This window comes from Balaenoptera borealis (assembly GCF_965194805.1).
Source record: "Balaenoptera borealis genome assembly, chromosome: 16".
Taxonomy (NCBI): Eukaryota; Metazoa; Chordata; class Mammalia; order Artiodactyla; family Balaenopteridae; genus Balaenoptera; species Balaenoptera borealis.
The window spans coordinates 34322597-34337079 of NC_138872.1; positions in this window are offsets into that span (position 1 = coordinate 34322597).

Sequence of the window (14483 nt, forward strand, 5' to 3'; positions counted from 1 at the left end):
CATGACATAGCACATGGTAAATAAATAGTTGATATGCAGAGTCTAAAGTAAAATGGCAGAGTGAAACAGAAAAATAATAAGTTAAAAAAAAGGAAAAGAATTAGAAAAAAAAAAAAGAAGGAAAGAAATATACCAATAGGGATCAATAAAAGGAAAAGGCACACTACCTAAAGGAACACCTTTGAAATGTAACAGTCAGAATCAGAAAGAAACGAGAAACTCTGGCATCCCCCCACCTTCCAAATGGACACTTAACTTCTACCCAAGCTCAAACAGATGGAAGAAAGACTGTGAGTGGACATCTATCTCAAATTTGTAGTGATGTGCACTCAGAGGGTGTGAAGGCAGTCCATGGAAAATGTGAAGAAAACTTCTCATAAAGAAGTCATGGGTTGAGGGTCTTGAGCATCACCTTCTGGGGAACCCAAAGATCCAGGAGGAGTCAAGCTGTGACTAGACTTCCGATAGACTCATCACAGAAGCTGAACCCAACCTGGATCCTGTCTTCTCAGATGCCCAGTGAAGAAGATTCCTGGGAAGGTTCCTCACAACATATCTCAGGAGTATTAATAAAGAACCTTAGTAACTTTACTCTCAAAAAAAAAAAAAGAAATCCAATTACAAACTCCCAAGAGATAAACAGGGGGAGCTCCATGTATCAAAGCCCATAGCCTAGTCACTTTTCAGAAGAATGTCTGTGAACTTCAGTTCATTTTAAACAAAAGGCTGAAAGCAAGCGAACCATATGCAACTCAAGAAACTAGAAGAAATGAAGATGAACAGCACTTGATCAATAAAAAAAAAAAAATGGCTGTTAAAAAGGGATGTTTGCTCAAAGAAAAGATACCAATAGGCCAGGGTTTTGAATCTCGCCACTACAACCATTTGGGGCCACGTGATTCTTTGCTGTGCCCTGTCCTGTGCACGTAAGATGTTTAGCAGCATCCCTGACCCTTTCCACTAGATGCCAGTAGCACCTTCCTCCCCAGTTCTGAGAGTCAAAAATGTCTTCAGATATTACCAAATGTCCTGGGGGAAGGGGGATAAAATTGTACCTGGTTGAGAACCATTTTAATAGACATTGGAAAGGAGAAAGGGGACAACAAATAGACAAACTCAATCATGATTATTAAGTAGGACTTTACCCCAATCAATTTAGAAGACTCAATAAAATGGTGATCATCCAGGAAGATATAAAATTACAGTCTGAATCATGAAAGAAAACGGAGCAATAACAATTTAGAAAAACTGCTATGTCAGAGACGTACCCCAAGGTAAATTGTTTATTGTTCAAATATTCACTGTCCTTCCCAGAAGAATTATGCTGCATGGTCCCTTCACTGCAGGCTTGGACGTGTGACTGGCTCTGCCCAATGGAAGAGGAGCAAAACTGATGAGTCACTGTTAGGCAAATGCTTTTAAGAACCAGTGCCTTGGGAATTCCCTGGTGGTCCAATGGTTAGGACTCCTGTTCGATCCCTGGTACAGGAACTAAGATCCTGTAAGCCACTCGGTGTGGCCAAAACAAAACAAAAACAAACAACAACAAAAAAAAGCCAGTGTCTGGTTGGCTACACTGGCTTCTCTTGCCCAAGATGACCTGTAATGTTCCAGATCAGGGGTTGTTTGGTTTTTTTTTTAAGTATAGTTGATGTACAATATTATATATTTCAGGTGTACAACATAGTGATTCACAGTTTTTAAAGGTTATATCCCACTTATAGTTATTATAAAATATTGGCTTTATTCCCTGTGAAGAGCAGGGGCTCTTTTTTTTAAAATAAATTTACTTTATTTATTAAAAAAAAAAAAAGTCATGGGGATGTAATGTACAGCAAGGTGACCATAGTTATAGTACTGTATTACAAATTTGAAAGTTACCAAGACAGTAGATCTTAAAAGTCCTCATCATAAGGAAAAAAAAAATTGTAACTGTGTAAGTAACAGATGTTAACTAGACTTATTGTGGTGATCATTTTGCGATATATACAAATATTGAATCATTATGTGGTATACCTGAAACTAACCTCAATTATACCTCAATTATACTTTAATTTAAAAAGTTTAAATTTTTTTTTAAAAAAAGAACCTGACAAGTAATCCTAACAGATGGAAGAGAGAAGGGGATTAAGACATACACAGGAGAAAATGTCACCTAAATGAAAATGATTTAAATTAACAAATTTATTAAAGGAGTTATGTAGTGTGTTCTAAGATAAACTAATAAATAATGACAAACACAGGCACGTCAGCTAAAATTTGAACGTCAAGGATCAAGATGATTTTCTTCAGGAATACAGATAGAAAAAGCAAGTAAAGTATAAGGGTAAAAGTCAAGCTGGCTTCAGACTTCTTTACAGCAATATCTGTTGTCTTCAAGTTATTTGGGTTGGAGGAGTTGATACAAAAATCCTAAACCAAGCCAAGAGGGTATATAAATTTAAGGTCAATTAAATTATATGCAAAAGTTCAAGAACAATACCTTTTTGTGATTAAGTTACTTAATATCTACAAAGCACATAGAACACTGCCAGGCAGATAGAAAGTACTATGTAAGTGTTAGTTAATTCATTAAACAAAAATAAAATAAATCTCATGAAACCCATGAGCTCTTTTTAATAAAATCTACCTTAGGAGAAGCCCTGATCAGACTACAGGTGGGTGCACTGAACCTATTTACACATAGAACAAAAATTAAATCAACGTGGGAAATATGATTTCAGAAAGTCCATATTCTAAATATTGAAATTTAAAAAATAATAATAGAGCAACAGGAAATCCGGAGATGAAAGGCAAAGCTAAGGAGATGTGTCTGTGTACTAATCTCCCATTTTTATATGGACAATCAAAAGGTTATATCTAAAGTTGATGAATGAAGAAATAGAGCTTTTTATTATTCATGTGTTCAACTAGTATTTTTGAAAACCTACTATGTGTCAGCAACTGTTCTAAGTGGTATGGATTTAACTGCAAACAAGGCATATAAGATCCCTGCTCCTTCACAATTTAGTAGGAAAAGACTAGGCCATGCAATTAGATAAGAAAAAAAGAAGAGGGTGAACAGATCAATGAAAGATTCTTAAATATAAATGAGAAATTACATGATAAAGATGTCATTTCAAACCAGTAACAATAGATGGATAACAATAAATGTTATGGGAAACTGAGAAGTCAAAAAAAATTCCAGATGAGTCAAAGATTTAAAGATAAATATTGAAATCCATTAAAATATTATAAGAAAGCATTGGTGAATCTATGATCTTGCAGTATGAAAAGTCCTTTTGAAGTAAGACATACAACACAAAAGTCACAAAATTAAAGTTTAATTCATTTAATTACAAAAATATTTGAAATTTCTCTACAGAAAAAATGCATCATAAAATCATAAGCCATCAACAGATGGAATAAATATTTATAACACATTTCTGACAAAAGACTAATTTCTTTAATATGTAAAGAACATGTAAAAATTAATTTAAAAATTTAAGTGTGATAATAGTATTATAATATTTTTCTGTTTGCTTGTTTAAGTCAATGAGAAAGAGACAAGCAATCTAGAAAAATAGGTAAAGAATGTGACCAAACATTGAAATATAATAGCCAGTAGCATAAGGTAAGACTTTCAACCATGCATAATAAGAAATACAAATTGTAATATAGTGTTTGTACCTAATCATTTTACCAACATTTGATGACACACAAGATTGACGAGGATTCTGTTGATGGTAGAATAAATCAGTATATACTTTTTTGAAGGACAGTTCAGCTACACTCTTTCAATTTTTTTTTTTAATAAACATATTCTGACCCAGAAAATTTACTGTTAGAAATGTACCCTCTGAATATACTTGCCAACTTTTACATGAATTTCTTATTAAACCATTCTTATAAGAGCAAACAAAACAAAACAAAACCTGAAAATATCTAAAATATCAGGAGGGGGAGATTAAAGAAATCATGGCAATAATACTACCTTTATAGTAAGACAGATCTGTGTGGTCTGTCTTATATATATACATATATCTCCATGATATATGTATTTTAAAAATCAAGAGATGTGGATATCAGTGTGTAGGATATCAGTCCTTTGTGCAAAATGTTTTCACACAAATACACATACATGCATACATGCAAATGTGTATGTATATGTGTAATGTCTTGATTTCCATAAGATTACATATGCATCCATTAACCCTGGTTACCTTTAGGAAAAGTCATTTTGGAGTAGAAAAGGAGGAGGGAGACCTTTATTTTCAGTTTATGCATTTTGGTAATGTTTAATTTTTTTATATACATGTGGATAATTTTTTTAAGTTAACAGGAGTTATCTGGGTAACAGAATCATGAGTCATCATAAATTTTTTTCTCTGCTTTTCTCTATTAAAAATGCTTTAAAATATTATTTAAAATAAAATGTAGCATCATCATTATTCAATTTTTAATAGTTTATAAACTTCTCTTATATTAAAAAGAAAGTGAATTCTGTAAAGTATTCAGGTATTTTGTAAACCGGGAGCAATGCTTTCAGTTTATAGTGTGAGGAGTGATCTGGGGGTTAAACAAGGCTATCATTGGCCCTTGGTATTCTCTTTCTCCCCTGGTGGTAACCTGGTCCATATGGCAAGACAATGGCTTCTTCCCCTAGTTCTCCTTCTCCAAAGTGAAATCTTTAAACTCCATTAAAAACAGATATCCCTGGAGGCTTTCCTAGTATGTGGACTTGGAGGAGAGACCACAGAGCTCTGAAAACAGTATGAAGCAGAAAAGGAAAAGCAAGTTAGAATACACTTCTGAAAGTGTTCATTAAAGCAGGATTTCATGAAAGAATTAATTAGTCATTCATTTTTAAGATCCGTTCACCTTACTCAAGTTATTTCAAAAAGAGAAAGATAACTGAGGAGCTGGTACCATTCAACTTCCATTGTGGCTTAACTGAAGGTAGAAGCCAAATTGACAAAATGGGAAAAGCATCCCGTTTTGATTTTTAATTACTGACATAGGACATGAAGCAAGAGTCAGCTGATCTGAAAGTTTCTTCCTATCTAAAAGTGCTTCATTTGTTGAGTGTTGAAAATGAAGGAGGACATATGGGGATGTAATTCAGACATCTCTTGGTAGTGCCATAATGAAAATCACTCAGTATACATAAATGAAATAAATTATAGTAAATACACTTATACTGAAAATGGCCAAATAGTTCTGGTTCTGTCTGATTCTATGTTTGGCACTTTGGGACACTGTATTAACTCTTTAGCTAAAGTCAAGCAAACTTAAATTTACCCCGAATTCAAATAACAAGAACACTCAAACAACAAGAGATCTTTATTCCTTTATACTACTTTCATGACAAATGAACGAATAGCAGGTAGAACTAATTTCTTACCCCCTCCCTCCCTCCTTCCTTCCCTCCCTCCCTTCCTTCCTTTCTTCCTACCTCCCTTTTATTCTTCTTTCTTTGAAACACCCACTCCATAGTGTCTCAAATGATTAAGACAAATATGATGTAATTTCTATATATTATTTTTAGATTAACAGCTGGTACAAGGATAATACTTGGTCATTATCAAATATTATGGTACTGAGGTTTTCATTATAGAAAACTAAGCAAACTTAAAATTTTCAAAAATAGATTAAATTGTGCTCAGAGACATTTTCTTATAATTATATGTAATGTATAAATAAGTAAAATGTAAAATTGCATTTTGATTTCACTTTTGAAACATTACATATGATAGGTCCATTCATCTGCATATAAAAATAACTAAGTCACCTAAGTTCCCATCATTTCTGTATGCATTTTCTGTTTACTTGCCTAATAAGATGCTTAAACAGTAATTTGCTGAGTAAGCAAAAATTAATTGTTAGAAAAGGAGGAGGACTACTGTTAACATTAATTTTCAAGGCATGGAATGTAATGATGGCTGATTTCCTTAATTGTCTTACAACTTTTCTACCCTGGATTAGACCAAATATTGCCCATCTTTTAGCTACTTCATGAATGCCAATTGGTCTTTTATTAATTGTTCACACACAAAATGGCACACTAGTAACTTAAATTTACTAGTTTCAGACTGTAAGTAGACTTAGTTTACTGCTGGATATATACTTACTGGCATGAATGACCTTGAGGGAATAATCTTAAGAACACAATCACTGATAGTTGAATCTTAAGGACATAATCATTGATAGTTTAAAATTGAAATTTTGGATTCTGGAAGCCACATGAGTTTTTTCAAAAATTTTCTCAATCTCTATATATTTGTAAGTTGAGCCCTTCCTACACTTTCTACATCTCCTTTTTCATTCCTCGTGGGCAGTTTAGTGCCATCGGATCTTATCTTTTCAATCTCCTATAGCCTTCTCATTCACCCCATGCATCTGCTGAGTTCAAGGACGCCCCATCTCTTGCTTAAATAATTATAACAGCCTTTTAATTTGTTCAGAAGAAAAAATAGCACCTTCAGTCTGGCGCTACTCCAAGGCATCATGCTCTCTTCTACCAAAAAGCTTTTTCTCAAAGTAAATTCTATGGGGAAAAGTCCAAATTCCTTTGCCCAGCAAAGTGCTGGCACCCCTCTCTCCTCTTCTGTCCAGCCACAGTAAATTGTCAACCATTTCTTTAATGCATCTTGATGTTTTATGCTTTCCTGCCTTTACCCCTACTGTTCCTCCTGTCTGGAATTCCCTTCCCCCTTTCCTATCTGCTCAACACCTGCTCAGTTTTCATGATTCAACTCAAGTATTATGTCCTCCCAGCAAACCTCTGACCTACCAGGGTAGGTGGCAACTCTATTACTAGTTAACATTCTGGACCTTGTGTAAGCTTCTATTTGATCAATTTGCATAATTTGCTGTATTCATCTTTGTAGCCCCAGAAACTTAGCAGTCTGGAAAAGTAAAAGTCACTGAATGAGTAAAAGTAAAAGTCATTGAACAAAATGCAGGAAGTAGGTTGCTAAAGCTAACCATCTTATTTCATTCTTGGAATAGTGCAATCTGAATTTGAGGTGCTATCTTAGGTCAGTAGAATACCCAGGGTTTATTTGAAGTTCCTCTAGAAGCTGACACTAAGACAAGGGTTTTAGTACAGGTAGGTTACAGCGAGGTGGAGAAAACACAATTAGGGAAATGGGGATGTGAGGAGGGAAAGGGAAGGCCAGTAAAGGATTCATTATCAAGCCAGCTACACTGGGGGTGACAGGGGCTGTGGGAGTTCAGATCACCATGCACCCCAGAGTTATCCCTCCCAGAGATGTGAGGGAGGTGAGGTACTCACTCACTAAGTCCCATTGGTCATTGTTTGAGGGCTGTTCCTGGGAGGTATTAACTCCCTAGCACATCTGGCCAGCAGCACATGTGGGCAAAGCAAACTCCACCAAATGGGGGAAATTGGCAATCAGGTGTGTACTGGTGTGGTCAGGGCATTGACATGTGGGCTGCATCTGGTCTTTGGTGACACTGAGTGGTCATTGTAAATATGAGAGGATGAAATATGATATGATTTCTCAAAATCTCTTAGCCACATACACCCCACATTATTTGCTCAGCAAACAAGTTCTACAGTAGTTAGGGCAGGAAGCAAAATCTTTTGTGTCTAATTAAGACAATTTGTGAAATATGCCCAGGATGAGAATATCCCTTAAGAGTCACCAGTCAGAGTGATTCTCTTGGATTGCTACTATTCATAGCAAAATGAATTTTATCATAATTCTAAAGTCACAGCCCTCAAACCCCTTTTGCCTTTGCAAAATTCTCTTACTGAACTCCTAGGTAACCAAGATGAAAAGGATTTGCAGTCGAGCCCATGAGAACACTGTGGAGAGATGAACATGACTGACAGTTCAGTGATAACTGTGCCAGGCTTCTCAGGCTTCCTGTACTCCCAGAAACTGTGAAAGATGCAGAAATACGCAAATAAAGTTTTAAGTAGACGAAGAAGCTCTAGGTATTAATTACAATGTTAAAATATACTATTATGCTAGGAGATTCCTTCTTATAAAAAGCAAATGACCACGCAAAACTTCTCCAACAAAGCCAATTATACAAACTTGTTATTGATTTTGGTAAGGCTCCCAGAGAACTTCTACTATTTCATGAACTATTTGGAGATACTTTTCACATACTGATAATTCCTTCTCTTTCACTCATTTACTCAACCTCCTCAGTACTCCTACCTCAGTTCCATGCAGCCCCCTCCCCACTTCACTCTTTTATACCTGTCATCTAGAAACATCGCCAAGGAGCTCTTGTTAATTCTCAGTCTCTCAGTTGTCCCCAAGACCTCACAAGCATTAGGACTGTGGACATGATTCCTCTTCTGAAAGCTCCTCTCTGATGAATTCTAAGACAAATTACCAATGTCTGTTTTTCACTTCTCTGAAACTTTTCCTGAACTACAGGCCCACCTGCTCTAGACTTCCACGAGGATATTTGACCAGAGCCTCATAGGTAATTCCAAAAAGAACCACCCCTGCATCTCCCATCTGGCTTCTGCACACACTCCACTCTGTTAAGGGCACCACTAGGTTTTTGTCACCTGGGCTCCAAACCCTATAGATATTGTTGATTCTTCCCCTACCCAACGACATTGTCTTATTCTTCACGTGGACTTCAGGCCCCCATTACCGCCTGAGTGTATAATTACAGAAGCTACTATCCAGTTCCTTCATCTCCAGTCTCTGTACTCTCTACTCCTACCACTATACTCCACCAAATATGACATTGGTTTTCCTAACATGCATCTCCAACCAGAGCACTCCTCTGGTAAAATCACTTCACAGTGATCCATTTACATGGGATAGAGTTCAAACTCCTTAGACTAGCACTCAAGAGTCTTGAGGTCCTGAAGTTTGCTTATGTTTCAAAATATACTAAATATCTGTACCCAGATCCACTCTTCACCTTGTTCTATGCCTGAGAGGCTGATCTCTATGGCTACATGGACTGACATTCCCAGCCTCTACAGGATCCCCTCCCCTTGAGTATGATCTGGATCTACAGATATAATGGAGGGATATTACTCCCCTTATTAGGTTATGTTATATGGCAATGAGTGATGGGATTTTTGCAGACGTGATTAAGGTCCCTAATCAATTTAATTTGAGCTAATCAATGGGGAGATTATGCTGGGTAGGCCTAGTATAATCAGGTAAGTCTTTTATTTATTTTTTTTAACTTTTTATTTTATATTGGAGTACAGCCGATTAACAATGTTGTGATAGTTTCAGGTGCACAGCAAAGGGACTCAGCCATACATATACATGTATCCATTCTCCTCCAAACTCCCCTTCCATCCAGGCTGCCACATAACATTGAGCAGAGTTCCCTGTGCTATACAGTAGGTCCTTGTTGGTTATCCATTTTAAATATAGCAGTGTGTATACGTTGATCCCTTTTAGAAGACAGTCTAGTAGTCAGAGATTTCTCCTGCTGGCATTGATGATCATGAGTGAGTTCTGCTGCTGCAAGGTCATGAATTCTGCCAACAACCCTATAAGCTTAAATGAGTACTCTGAGCCTTAAATGAGGCTGCATTCCTGGCCACCATCTTGACTGTAGCCTTGTGAGATCCTTGGTAGAGAACCAGCTAAGTTGCTCCTGGATTGCTGACCCACATGAGATAAGAAATGGGCATGAAGCCACTAAGTCTGTGGTAACCTGTTACACAGCAATAGCTAACTAATACCCTTGTCCTTCTGGGCAAATTAGGTCAATGGAATATATCAAGATTGTTCAGAGAGTAGGAGGAAAGAGATCTTGAGATACTTATTCTCCCTGACAGCTCCTTGCCAGCTGACACCCTACCAGAGCTCCCCACTGCCCCCAACTTCTGCCAATGGCTTCTCTTTAGCTGCAGCCATCTCAGGGAGCTAGTAACTGTCCCTCCTGTGCCCCTGTAGACTTAAGGTTGGTAAAGCCTCTGGTTTGGATTCCTAATGTAGGGCCAGAGTACTTCATTATCCCTGGTTATTTTTCTTCAACTCTCCCCACACCTTGGGTAAATGTCCCTTTGCTAAACTTTGTTAAATTCTTTTTTAAAGAATGTTATTACTATTACTTTCCTGCTGGGATCTTACCTAAAGAATAAACTTACCTCCTAGTATCCTATCCAAACCCATCTCCAAATCTGAACTACCAGCCATGCTCCGCAGAACACAATCCGACATTTTCCCACCTGATGTCTTGCCTTTGGGTTGCTTCTACTGTCTAGAATCTAGAGACTGTTGGCATGATGGGGGAAGAAAATCCAAACAAACAAAAACATGAGTTCTAGAACAAACTACTGACTGTGCTCCTTGCTACCTGTGTGACCTTGGGAAACTGTCTTAACCTTTCTAGGCAGTTTCTTCATCTGTAAGATGGGCGTAATAATACCCACTGAGCAAGGGTCTTGTGATGATTCAATGAAAAAAATAAGTGGAAAGCATCTAGTACATGAAACTCAGTAACTAAAGGTGTTGGTGGAAATTCTGCTGCTGCTAATGCTTTCATTCATAAAGACACCTACTGATCCTACTGAAATTTTACACACCCTGAATTTTTCTCTAAAGTTCTCTCACATCTATGAATTTAGTGAGTCCACATTTCAGAAATGAGATTGCTCTCCATTAAACCTATAGAAATTGTTTCTCACTTCTCTTAAAGTTCTTACTTCATATGTCTTATATTCATTTACCTGCAAACATGTCCCATTGTTAGGGGAAACACTGACTGAAACTGCCCACCCTGGCCAGGCACCACAGTAACCATTGTCGTGAGTTATTTTACAATAGGAGGTCCTGGTAAGGAACAGGGAACTAATAAGCCACCACAAACTGGAAGAATTCAGGAAAGGTCAAAAGGAGATGCAAGTCCATATGTCTTACCAACCTCCTGTGTTAATTATATTATGAAGAGTCAAAGATAATATTTCTCATTATCATCCTCGCTGGAATCCATGTTGGCTGGGCCATGCGTGCGCCACCAGGAAGGACCCTGAGTCAGAACAACTGACAAGAGACAACTCAGAAACTAATCTCATCACCATAAAACCTGAGACTGCAAACCACATGGCAGAGCAGTCCTCCTGGTTTCACTTCCCCTGCTGCTCTCTGCCCCCCAGGTGCCCCTTCCCAATAAAGTCTCTTGCTTTGTCAGCATGAGTGTCTCCTCAGACAATTCATTTCTGAGTGTTAGACAAGATCCCACTCTCGGGCCCTGGAAGGGGTCCCCCTTCCTGCAACACCATCTCTTCTGCTGAATTCTAAATGCATTATGGGCAGAGATTTTATATCTTTGTATTTCCTGGGCCCGAAGTGGACAGTGCCATGGCCATAATAGCTGCTCAAGAATATTTTCAGACTGGATATGTAAAGAGAAATATTATCATTGACTCTTCACAATATAATTAACACAGATTTTAATATCATTGACAAGATATACAAATATATTGATATGACTATAATAAAATAATATTTAATGGATATCTAAAACAACATATTAGGAAGCTTATAATTATTTTTCAGAAGCGTGTGCTCATTTAACATTGATTTTTGCTGTCTACCAAGGACAAAAGAAAATAACATGAAACAAAATGAATTGTCCAAGAACCACTGACGTTAGTTTGCATGTGTGTAGTAATTCAAATTGGGCAAATTTTGTTGTCTTGACACATGTCTTCTCACTTATTTTTCGCTACAGCTCTGTGAGGAGATAAGCAGTTAATCTCTACATATTATTCATGAGGGAGCTGAGACTATCAGAATTTGTTATTGGCTTAATCAACCTCAGTGGTAAACTTTCTGATGAAATACCCACTGCTAGGCAACATGATAAAAGCTGTTAGAAAAGAAAAAGAAGAAAAGCATACGAAGTCTATCTCAAAATCAGGCCATAATATTTCAGGCAGAAGGCCAAGAAATACATTTAAAGATACATAGAGTAATAGCAATCAAAACCTTGTGTTTGTATGGCATTTTTTACTTCCCCAAGTCCACACATGCTAAGCATTTGACCTTTATCATGCCATCTGAGGCAGGTAGAACATATCTATTTACCTCGATTAACAGATGAGGCCAAGAGATGGCCATTTTAAATTCAGCCATCCATAGCCAAACCAGAATTAGAATGTAAGTCAGCCAACTATGTCTTGGGCCGTAAGCAACGTGTGTATAGAGCACCTACTATGTGTATCCTACAATACAATACAATCTAGTTAAATGCATAAAATTTATTGTCTCTTAATTTTTAAGGAGTAGTCAGTATTTGCCTGAAAGGAATAACCCAGACTCAGAATACTAGGCCTACTAGTTGGCAAATAAGTCGCTTTACCCCACCCATCCTTCCACCACATCTAATTATACATCACATAGGTAAAAGTTTGATTTACCAGATGCTGCTCTTTGCTGTGGCTCCTGGTTCCTGTGAAAGAACCTCATCCAGGTGAAGTGGAATTGCTGTTAATTGTCACACTAGTTACAAGGTGACAGGTATGCTACCAAGCCTAGAGGTTTCCCTGAGGAGTTGATGCAGGTTTCAGTGGAATAACAATTACAAGGTAAATGGATCATTTCATGCCTTCTGTGACCTTTACAATATGTGAGAGTCATTATTTTAATGTTAATTTGCATAATGGTAGGTCTGAAAGAACAATGGTGAATGCTAATAGCTGCAGGATGCAATAAAATTAAACATCATCTGGGCTGAACTGCTAAAGGAAAAGTTGCCAAAGTATGACTGTTCAAGCACTTAATTTCATCCCAGGTCATGTCCACATTCAATCAAATGCGATTTCTGGTATCTCTTGAAAAACTGGCAATAAGTGACTGGAAGGGAATAGCAGCAACCTCCTTTATGTAGAATCCTAACCTGGTAGGCTTTGCTTTTTTACATAACTTGTGTGTCCCCTCTGAGGAAGTTGAATTTGCAACTACCATCACCTTCCCCAAGTGACACCTGACCCCAACTCTCACCACTCCCCACATCTAGCACATACACTAAATTTGATACACCCAGAAAGAAAGACTCTTACCTTATGGGCTGAAAAACTTGCAATAAACCTTTGAAGAAGGTAGCATGGACCATGCATGGCTAGCAGCAAGTGATATTTTCAAGGGAAATAGACACTGTCACCTCAAAGTAATAACCCTGCATTCTGAGCTGCAGGTGGGAAGGTGGCTGTACACAAAGAGAATAAAAAGAGGTCATCTCCATTTAGATTTATTGTTTCAAACTATTCCTAATGCCTAGAAAATGGGTAGGTTCGATCATCCTGTACTTCGCACCCCAAATCAGTCTTTGGAGATTATTTATTTACTTACATATTTACTTCTTTATTGACTTCTTTCTCCCAAGAGTTCAAACTCATTTCGACCACAAGAGGGCAGCCATCTCTAAAAAACAGCCAGAGAGCCTGGATCTTAAGAGAAATAGGGCCAACATTTAGGAAGTTGTGCGTGGGCAGGGCATTCAGCAGACCCTGGGTAGTCACATATCACACACAAGAGGTTCTGTGATGGGCAACACTGAAATGGGATAGAGTGCCCAGAAGTGCCAATTTTCCCTCCGATTCTTGATGATCAAAGATTATTTCACAGACTGACAAGGCTCCCAAGTTATGAAGGCCTGCAGCTGTGAGACATCCTTGATGTCAACACCAAAGATTTATTTTTCATCCTTACTTGAGGCACATTCAATAGCTGTCAGCTTTCTCCTCCTCTTTAAAAGCTACACACTGATTTAGGTTTCATATAAGTTTTGTTTTGTTTTTTAAATCTCACTGATGACAGAAACTATTGTTAACTCCTCAATTAAACTTGATAGGGAAGGAAATTGTTTCAGAAGCACAATAAACACTTTCTGACTTAAAGTGTCTGTGAAGAGAATATCTTCTCTTGCCAACTTGTTTGGTCTCCAATGATTCAGAGTGGCAAACAGCTTCCATAGTGCATTTTCAGGGAAAAATAGTACCATGTTCCTGAATATTTTGTCCCTCCTCCTCCCCATTTATTTTCCTAGTAGGCAGGCTTCCTTATTTGACCTTTATACTTGCAGAAACAGCGAGTGCCTAATTCCCCTCTGTGAGTTGCTAATCCGATTTACGTGAGCGGAACCTAGAATTATTTTAGCTTTCCAACTGAAAAAATAATACACATGGATAATAGATTGTTATGAGTTCCTGCTTCAGGCTTTTCTCTTTCTGCTCTGCAGGCTGAAGGTTCTGTGCAAGCGAACTTGATTTTGCCCATCTGGCCTTTTCCAAAAATTTTCTCCCCTTGGGTAAACTTGTTGAGCTGTGCATGGGGGATCCTGGAATCCTGGAAAGGATTGAAAGCCTTAGCCTTGAAATTTGTGGTGCAGCAAATTTGGGGACTCTCTCAGCTGAGGAAGACAAGTCACTTGACCACATGTCACAGATCAGCTGCTGGGGCCTGGTGTAAGTGGGTGGGGCAGAAGGTTCTAAGGTCTCAGACCAGAATTGTCCTGTCTGCTTGGCTCACACTGTG